This window comes from Homarus americanus, unplaced genomic scaffold, assembly GCF_018991925.1.
Source record: "Homarus americanus isolate GMGI-L3 unplaced genomic scaffold, GMGI_Hamer_2.0 scaffold40248, whole genome shotgun sequence".
NCBI lineage: Eukaryota > Metazoa > Arthropoda > Malacostraca > Decapoda > Nephropidae > Homarus > Homarus americanus.
Genome location: NW_024712526.1, coordinates 10,112,548 through 10,122,865, shown reverse-complemented (window position 1 = coordinate 10,122,865; position 10,318 = coordinate 10,112,548). Strand labels below are relative to the sequence as shown.

Genomic DNA, 10,318 nt, shown 5'->3' with positions numbered 1-10,318 from the left:
TATATATATATATATATATATATATATATATATATATATATATATATATATATATATATATATATATATATATAATGTGAAATAGCTGAGAGGCTGATAATACTGGGAGAATAATAAGAAGGTACATATTGAATAAAAGTCAAGTAATATACATGGTTGTGTTCTGTAGTGTGTGCAATTTACAATTTTTGTGTAATGTATTGTATTTTGTAATTGATTGACAGTGGTAAATAACAGGTATGGTTTACTAAAAAGAATTTTTTACAATGCATTACAGTAATTGGGCATTAATATTTATAAGTGGCTATACTATTTACAAAAAAAATAGGAGTTAGTCTTCATAATTCAGATGATGGGCCCATCACTGTACCCTTAATCCCACACTGATTTCTCCTTTACTTTGTTTCACTCAATTCTGAGCAGTTGTCATGGACATAAACTGTAAACTCGCAGTATATACCGGTACAGTGTGTGTGTCTTTAGCCACATTCCTGTTTGTTGCATTGAGAAATTATGTTGTTAGTGTTTAGTAGTGGTTTACCTTATATTGCCAAAATTGGTCTTAGTTTTTTCTTACTTAATTTTATCAATTCATAACTCCATAGCTCGGTGGTACAGGTTTCACCTCGGCAAAGGACCCTAATCCAACTCTCATCCATAGTGAAGAAGTGGATTACCTCCTTGTGCACTCAGCAGTAAAAATGAGTAACACTATTGTAGGCACTTCCTGCAGTTGAACATCCCTTGGGTAGACTAGCATCCTTCCAAGGAAATGGGGTAACACTCTACAGTAATTGCTGAATGCTAAGAATCAGGGCATTTGCACCTAATTGGCCACCAAGAGTGAGAGAAATGAGTAGTTGTGCATGCCACCAAGGTTTTAATGCATGTGTTAAGTCTAAAAGAATGTTCACACAGCATTGAAAGTTTAGGTGGAGGGCATTATTCCATGCTATCTAGTCATACTGTATAGGTTCCACACATAATGGCCTTGACCTAACAATAAGTTTTATGTCCTGATCCTAGTGTTAGATTAAAATGAGGCCTCTGACCACCAAACTTATTCCATTAGGATAAAACTTCAACACACGGTACCAGTTCAGACATCCATATCTATCACACTAAACTTACAGTACCAATAATATATAGCAACCCCCAATAAAGATATTTTTTTTAGTTATTACCCCCATTGTAGTGTAGAAAAACAGAGGATTGTATTAGTTCAAAGTATTTCCCTACCCCCATTACCCTGTATAGTGTTCGAAATTAGTAAAATCAGATCCAACCGATTTACATAGACATTTTTAACCATATGTTGTACCCTATAAGAACACCTTAGAAAAAGAGTAAAAGAACCAATGTTAAAGCTAATTAAAGAAGTTTTTTTTTCTCCTTTATAATACGGTCTATAAACTGATACAGCAGGAGAATTTTTTGCATCCCCTCCTTCCCCCATTGTAGTGCCTTTTACTTCAAATATTACATCTTATTGTAGTGCTATAATTGAAGAAAAAAATATTCCCTTTACAGATGATTCCTCGAGTTATAGACCCCGTTGTATAAATAATTGATCAAAATGGTATAGAGTACACAGTTTGCTACCACACTACTAAGTATTGGCAGTGTTTATTCCCACCACACAATTCTACAGGTCATACCCAAAAGCAGGGGACATGGTTGTTATCTTTCATGCTGTGCTGAGGACATATCTTTGCTACCGTACTAATGACTCAAAGTTTGTAGGTATGTTGTTTTTGCATGTGTTAAATTTATATAAACATGAGTAAGTGCACTAAGAGATGACATGGGTGCACTGGGAAAGGTGTGGTAAGTTTTATTTTGATGGTTAGGAGAAACATTTAAAGGCAGTTATGTTTTGCTTAACTCTTTGGTGTTTTATTTGTTATCTTGATTTGTTATGTTTGTTCATGGTTACTGAAATGTATTTTGAGAAATGAGCAGCAGTTCTTATAGTAGCTATTTCCTAGAGTCACAGTATGTCCTCCCTGCATCTTTCATATGGGGGTGAGTTTAACCCTAGGACATTGAAATTGAGAGTGAGATTTAGTGGAACTGTTCTTTGAATTATTTAGTACTTTCTACAAATATTTTGACTATATGTACAGTATATGTAGCTGTATTTTGTCTGTGTATATATGTATGTGGGATGGAGTGTGTTTGTGTATGTATGTGGGGTGGATGTTTGTGTGTGTGTGTGCATGCATGTGGTCTTTGTTTCATTCAGAGCAGCAAGAAGATACAGGTGTGATCATCCCTGTAGCTGTTCCCTTTACTCAACAGCAGCACTCAGATATTAGTTAGAAAATAATTCATACTTTGGTTCAAATCCTGTACAGTTGAAGTGATGTGCATATTCTACTCTCTCAACCAGACCCTATTAAAGAACTTGTTGTCCCACACAGAGAGTAAAACCTTAAGCAGATAGTAACTTACATTTGAAATTATGTTATAGAAAAGGGATAATGGGCTGACTGTCTTACCGTGTAACGAGACTTGGAGAAGAAAAAATTGGGTGAATTTATCCAGCAGATTGGGGTAAAGGTTTGAAAGAGTTATCAGGACTGTGAAACGTGATGTAAATAGTGTGTAAATAGTTGCCAATTATCAATTTCCAGGACATTAGTGAAGAGTTGTAGATTGTAGAGCACTGTATAATAGAACACTGATGATAACGAATTAACGCTTCCCCATCTTGACTGAGCACCGATTCCAAAAATATCACTAAAATCAAGTGTACTGCTGCTTAAATTTCTCCCTCGTAATCTCCGCCAACTAGAATGTTTGTACAGTACAGTACTATATCTTGACATTGAATATGAGCCTTAGTTACTGCATTCAGGCTGGTTGTCACTACAGTATAGTGATCTGACACTGCAGACAAATGTGATGTTAATACACACATTGCTGTACAATTTTAGTACCATCATATGTTTGGGTCTTGCATGTGTTTTCGAGCTACGGTCATGTTCCTCATTAAATCCTGTAGTAGATATCTCCCTGACAGCTGAGGTGATGCTGAACACAGGTCAATGATTGGTCGAGTGAGCCACAGTTCTCATATGCCCCAACATTACTAAGTTAGGTTAGGTTTGGATCCATATTATGTTCAACCCAAAATATATATTGTCAGGTACTAGTAGTTACCATCCTGTTATTAACCTTAGAAAGCTTTACCTTGTTTCACTGTTTGAATGATATGTTTTCAGTTAATTATCAAGTTCTGTTATATATTCTTCTTATCTCAGTTAACTTTGTTGTTAACTTTGTTGATTTTTCATCTTGACTTTTTAACAAGCCATTTTAAAAGGGCACAAAATTAATTACTGTTTTATGATTGTCTGTAATGATGTGGGAAGTTTGGTAATGAGTGTGAGAGTATATTTTACTTACTTGTGAGGTGTGGCAACTCTGTGGAATACTGTACTGTACTTATTTAGCATCCTTAGGCTGGCTATTATTGTGAGGTTCCTTTGGGTCATTTTGGGAGTTTTAATATGAAGTAAACAAACAAGTGTTGCCACATCTCACAAAATATGCCAGCCACTGTACCAGGTATAAATGCAGGTGATTGTACATGACAATACACTGTGTTAACTACTGAATGGAGTCTCTCGTTTGCTGTCTCAGTGATACAATATCATGTTTCAGATGGCTAAGTCTATGCACTAAAATGTAAATTATCTATGTAATATAGTAAGAAAGTGGTTGTTGATTTTAGTTAACAAATCAAGTTTCAATTATTTTGCCGTGCTATTTCCACATCATGTGCCGAGAACATTTCATTGCAAAAAATGGGATAGATTTGTCTCAAGTATAAAAAAAGAGGAGGAGCCTGCAAATAGTCCTAACACTTGGAATAATTGTGGCAAAGATCAGACTGTGAATGTTGTACAGTTTATTACTGACCATAGTACTTACAGGGTTCTGTTTTAGGTTACTGCATATAGTGTCTGGAATAATCTGTGGTTTTATGCATAAAGTGAGAAACACTTCAAAACCTATGTACTGTATTAGAAATTAATTTTCTTCTTTCATTAAGGAAATTAATATTTTACTCGAGTATATTTTTCTGGAAGGCAATAGACTGTGATTGTGTCACAAATTTACTGTACACAGTTTGTCACAAGTATTCATTATAGTTTAAGTTACAGGTACTGTACTGTACTGTAGTAGAGACAATTACCTAAATCACTGTGTTGTGTGATCTCAAGATCATTTATTTTGTCTCAGTGTGAATTAGCATTTAGATTTAGTTGTTACTTTTTTCTATCTCATAATTTATTGTTTTTAGTAAGCCAAGAAATGCAGGTGTATTCACAACCTACAGGGTCTGTACTGTACTTAAAAATTAACACAAGAGTACAGTGCACAAAATAATGTGTAACAAATATGAAGTGTAGTAGAAAGCTACTGAACCTGTATAATAAAGAACAATAAGAAACTGCACTAGTACAATAATTTAAAATGAATACAGTAAATATATATAGAAAATGTGAAACAAAAAAGTGAGTCAATAATTGTGAGAATGAAGAGACTTAAGTACAGAATATTATAAGTGTGAGGTTGGGCAGTGTTCTATACTGTAAAGTAAATAACTGAAGGTTTATGTTACCAGCAACAGCTTAGTGATGAAGGGACAACATGAATGTTAAGGTACCTAAAGTTATTGCAGTGAATCTCATTGTCAAAGGCATAGAATGGCACAAGTAGAGACATTTATGTACAAAATATATTGCGTGGTTTAACAAAATTGTAAAAGAGGTACAGGTACTACAAGGAGACTGCTGGCTAATGCTTTATAATTCTGTCTCCATGGTTAATACTTTATTACCCTAGGGAACTTGCTTTCCCTGAAGGGGCAGTTACACTGTTCCCTCCCCAAACACTTCATACTCAGATGAAGTACAACGACCAGAGTATGAGTGCCAGTCAAGTTTTACTGACAAATAGGGTTGTAGTCACATATAGTCAGAGGTATGATGGAGCTTATTGTGTATATACTGTACCAATGATAACAAGCAGTAGCAGTGTTAGGGGTAGTGAAAGTATTGAGAAATATAGAACGTGAGGATGAAAGATTACTGTACTTGCCTTGTAGTAAATACGTTAGAATTAATCAAGAAAATTTTCTCTATTCTGTGAATTATGAGTCACATTAATTCATGTATAAATAATATTCATCTGAAACTTTGTGCAATATTACTATTTCAAGTTTTGAGTCTAGAATTTTGTTTTATATGGTAAATGCCTCTCCATATCATGTGTGATTTTTTCTTCGAAATTACAATTGATATATTTTCTATTGAGCCTTTTTTTTTTCATGATCAATTTAGATTATTTTGTTCACATCTCAAATACTCAGTTTAATCTGTAAATAGTTGTTAGAGCATTATTAATTGTAACGATGGGAACTATAAGCTGTTGTAACCTATGGGTGTATCACAGATCTCAGACCTCTTGGCTTTTTTGCCTTGTAATGAACAAATTTCACAGTCCCCTACACACAAAGCCATTATAACTCAGAGCCTGAAGCTTATGCTCCCACACACGATGCCTATGTACACCTGGTAGAGCAAGGTGTGTTTGTCCATTTACACCTGGTAGAGCAAGGTGTGTTTGTCCATCTACACCTGGTAGAGCAAGGTGTGTTTGTCCATTTACACCTGGTAGAACAAGGTGTGTTTGTCCATTTACACCTGGTAGGGCAAGGTGTGTTTGTCCATTTACACCTGGTAGAGCGAGGTGTGTTTGTCCATTTACACCTGGTAGAGCAAGGTGTGTTTGTCCATTTACACCTGGTAGAACAAGGTGTGTTTGTCCATCTACACCTGGTAGAACAAGGTGTGTTTGTCCATCTACACCTGGTAGAACAAGGTGTGTTTGTCCATTTACACCTGGTAGAGCGAGGTGTGTTTGTCCATTTACACCTGGTAGAGCAAGGTGTGTTTGTCCATCTACACCTGGTAGAACAAGGTGTGTTTGTCCATTTACACCTGGTAGAGCGAGGTGTGTTTGTCCATTTACACCTGGTAGAGCAAGGTGTGTTTGTCCATCTACACCTGGTAGAACAAGGTGTGTTTGTCCATCTACACCTGGTAGAACAAGGTGTGTTTGTCCATTTACACCTGGTAGAGCAAGGTGTGTTTGTCCATCTACACCTGGTAGAACAAGGTGTGTTTGTCCATTTACACCTGGTAGAGCGAGGTGTGTTTGTCCATTTACACCTGGTAGAGCGAGGTGTGTTTGTCCATTTACACCTGGTAGAGCGAGGTGTGTTTGTCCATTTACACCTGGTAGAACAAGGTGTGTTTGTCCATTTACACCTGGTAGTGTGAGGTGTAACTGGTAAACCCCTAAAACATAGGAACACCCTTTTAATTGAGACTTGGCCCTACCCTTTGACTACAGTGCCAGTCCTCCTGCCACTAAGCCACAAAGTCGTATTCAATGTGTCTTACTTTATATTTGTAACTGAATGGAAGTCCTTTGTTTTTGTACACTTAGAAGACATCTTTATGTTGGTTTTATTTAATATATTTTTGACTGCTTTTTGTGGATAAGATTAAACAAATTTAAACAAAAGTCATTCGAAGATATACTATAATTTTTGTTGCTGAAAAGTGACATTTCAGCATGAGGAAGATAATGAAGGTACTGCATTAAAAATGATATGGACACTGAGAGCTTTGCATGAAGTTGTGTGTATACTGTATTTAGAATTAATCAGTTCCATTGTATCTGGAAAGACAATTTCATGAGTCTTAGTATACCATGAAGGTTATAGAAATGATATTGACATTGAGAGCTTTTAAGAAGTTATTTGTACTGTATTGCATCATCCTCTTCATAAATATGAACTGTTGAGAGCTATTAAGTATTCACACCCAGACTTACTTTTCTGGTCAAATCAGCAGGAATTTATAAGAACTCGTCATCCTTGGCACGCTTCTGTGTAAATAACCGTAGTCAACCAAGACCTCTTCATCAAGATTTCTCATATTGTTTTGTTGAATCTTCTCAAATGGAGCGGTGTGTAGAACTGTGTGCAATAGAGTAACCAGTCATTTTTTGATGTTAAAATATACAAATGTTACTATTTTCTAGTTTCTTTTATACTTTTCATGGACAAGAATGCAGCTCTTTTATCTAACTGGACACTTTTATGATAATCCATGGGTCATCAACTAGTGCCCTGTAAAGGCACGTTCATACCGAGGCCAGAATCGGTCATACAGTATTCTGATGCAAATTGTCCGATACTTTCACCTGAAAAAAAACAGACAAGGAATAATAACTCATTGCAGATTCTAACATAATCCAGCTTGGCAATTTGAACAGCTCGTCCATAATGTGAAGTAATGCAATGGGTTATTCCTTGTCCTTTTTTTTTTCAGTCGAAATTCGGATGATTTGCATCAGAATATGTCCGATTGTGGCCTCATTATGAACGCACCCTAAGATCCATACCAGTGTATGCTTCCTGTTATAGCCTGCTTTTTGCCTGAGGGCCTGACATGTTTTGTGGCAGGAAACACCTCCAGATGGACAATGTAGGCTAATTCTATTTTTTGGTTTTGGTTTTTATCACGCAGCATGTCACAACAAATTCGAGGTGACTCAAACTCAAATTCCATGTGATCCAGTAGACATTTCAAGGACCAGCGAGGCTTCAGGACACAAGTTTATTACAGGTATTATTATTCAGTTAACAGTTGGCTTTTGAAAAACAACGCAATAGTAAATCAAGGCATACCGGTAGACCGCTATTCAACAACTTATTTCTCCCATTACGTTGTAAAGAATCTGAACAGTTCAATGATTGGTCTTTCCTACGTGGCCCAAATTATGTCGTGTAAATAATATTGGTTAAAGTAATCGCAAACGACTGTCTGATTCACAATAATGTATGAAACGTGAAAAGAATATTTTCTAATAATACAGTACAGTACTGTGCAAACTCCTGCTGTAGCTACATATGGTAACTCTGACTATCAGGATGAGATTTCATGCTTGTCTCTTCTGTTTATCTTTAAGATGAAAAACCATTTGAGATAATAACACGAGTTCCACAGCTGTCAACATCTAAAATAAAATTATGAGTTGTATTTGTTAAGGAATAGACGGGGTTAGATGAAACTCATTATGTTCTATTTTCTGACTGAGGAGAGACAAAAATACAGTAGTGTAATTAAATTTCTGAATCCAATTCTCAATCCAAATCCCCTTAACCACTTATGTATGGATTCCCTGAGCTGAATAAATTCATCTGTACCCAAATAAAATATTAAAAATGGCATTGTTGAGTGAAGGAGTTATGCATAGTTAATGAGATGAGACAGCAAGCTTAAGATCTATGGGAGAAGGGTCGCTCCTCATTCCTCCATGGCACCAGTGTGAATTTAACTGTCAGACATGATGTTTTGTGACCGGACATTCGTGACATGTCATGACAGCTCTGTGAAACCAGCTTAACAGGGTGGAATCTTTACCTATACTGTACATCAGATACAAGACTTAACAACAACAGCCGCCTAAGCGACTAACGAGCCAATCAGTGGTGAAGAGGATAAAAGTATAAGATGGCAACAGTCTACATAGACAGTGAGCATTTATGTTAGGAGTTTCATGTCATATACTTGCCAACAGAGATGTGACTGACTGCCTAAAAAGTTAATGAGCCAATCAGTGGTGAAGAGGATAAAAGTAAAAAAAAAGGTAAAAGTATTCTGTTTAGACTCACATTTGTCTACTTTGAACGAAAGCACAATACCCCCTGTAATCGTCTTTGAATCAGGCATGCTATGATGGACATTACTGTACTGTTTAAACTGTCTACCTCTATTCAGTACTGTTATTTTACAAATATAATATAACGTATATACATGAATTATGTATGTTGTCTAGATAATACAATGTGCGTGTGCATGATGAGTGTTTTTCTTTGGCCATAAATGGATATAATGGAATAGAAACATATCTCTTGTGAAATAGGAGTGGAACTTAACACAATCTAGCCAATTCTTAACTTGTCTCAATCTAATCTACCCTAACCTAACGAACTCTAGCTTAATTTATTATGACTTAACCTAACCTACCCTACTTAACCTAACATAATCTAATCTAACTTATCAAAACCAATATGCATTACTAGGGTTCCTAATAATCCTGAAATCCTTTTATGATTATACGGGGTATATATTTTTTGCTAATAATCTGTAACGTAAAATTAATTGTGCAGGAATTTACTAAAGTTCCATTATGTGAACTTTTTGTTATTAAATTTTTTATAGCTAAGGTTAATTTCTTAAATATCAACCTAATCCTTAATTAACTCCATAAAATTTGTTCCATACATAGTTATTATTATTATTATTATTATTGCCAACAACCGAATCTCGAGAATTTTATCTTTGCAATTAATAATTCATACAATTCTACGACATTTACCCGTTTCCCGCGCAAATGACATATATTATTGTTATTGTTAGCCATTTGATAAAACTGATACTCGGTTGGTCTCTTTAATACTACGGTTACACCTTTAAACTCATTCAAAGTTATTTAATGCCCGCATTTAATTTCATTCAAAGTCATTTAAGTCCCGCATTTAAACTCATTCACTAAATTGTTTATTTACGTCCGTTTTCTCTGGTGCAATAAAAGAAAACCATAATGACAGGGGAAACTTATTTACTTTTGAATTATGGTTGCATGATATAGCAATTTTTTTTACTTTAGTGTAGGTAGTAGACAGCTATCGAAAAGGGAGGTACTACCGCCTGGGAAGATATTGGAAGCATAATGTGTTGTCTAATGGTAGACCCTGCTGCCATATATGTATAATATATATATATATATATATATATATATATATATATATATATATATATATATATATATATATATATATATATATATATATATATATATATATATATATATATATATATATATATATATATATATATATATATTTCTTTTTTCTTTCTTTTTTTACTAAGTCCCAGGTTGCTGATCTGACTTTCTGCCTCATTTACACACAATTGTAGGGTTTCAGTTGTATATCTCACTATTAACAACACAACACACATACATACTGCATATTGTTTCTCATGATTGCTTTAATTTTTGTATTTATTTATGGTTATTATTATTATTATTATTATTATTATTATTATTATTATTATTATTATTATTATTATTATTATTATTATTATTATTACTATAATTATTATTATTATTATTGTTATCGCCCCCACCCCCTGATGTGGGTCAGTGACCTGTGCCCGGGCGGGCT

At 34.8% G+C, this 10,318-nt stretch overlaps 1 long non-coding RNA gene across 1 annotated transcript; it reads left to right on the top strand.

The window, feature by feature from the left end:
- The first annotated feature begins 82 nt into the window (after positions 1-82).
- On the top strand, positions 83-7,117 carry LOC121862393. Its single transcript, XR_006088224.1, has 2 exons — positions 83-5,598; positions 5,698-7,117. It is a non-coding gene; the product is annotated as an uncharacterized LOC121862393 (long non-coding RNA).
- Positions 7,118-10,318: the final 3,201 nt, after the last annotated feature.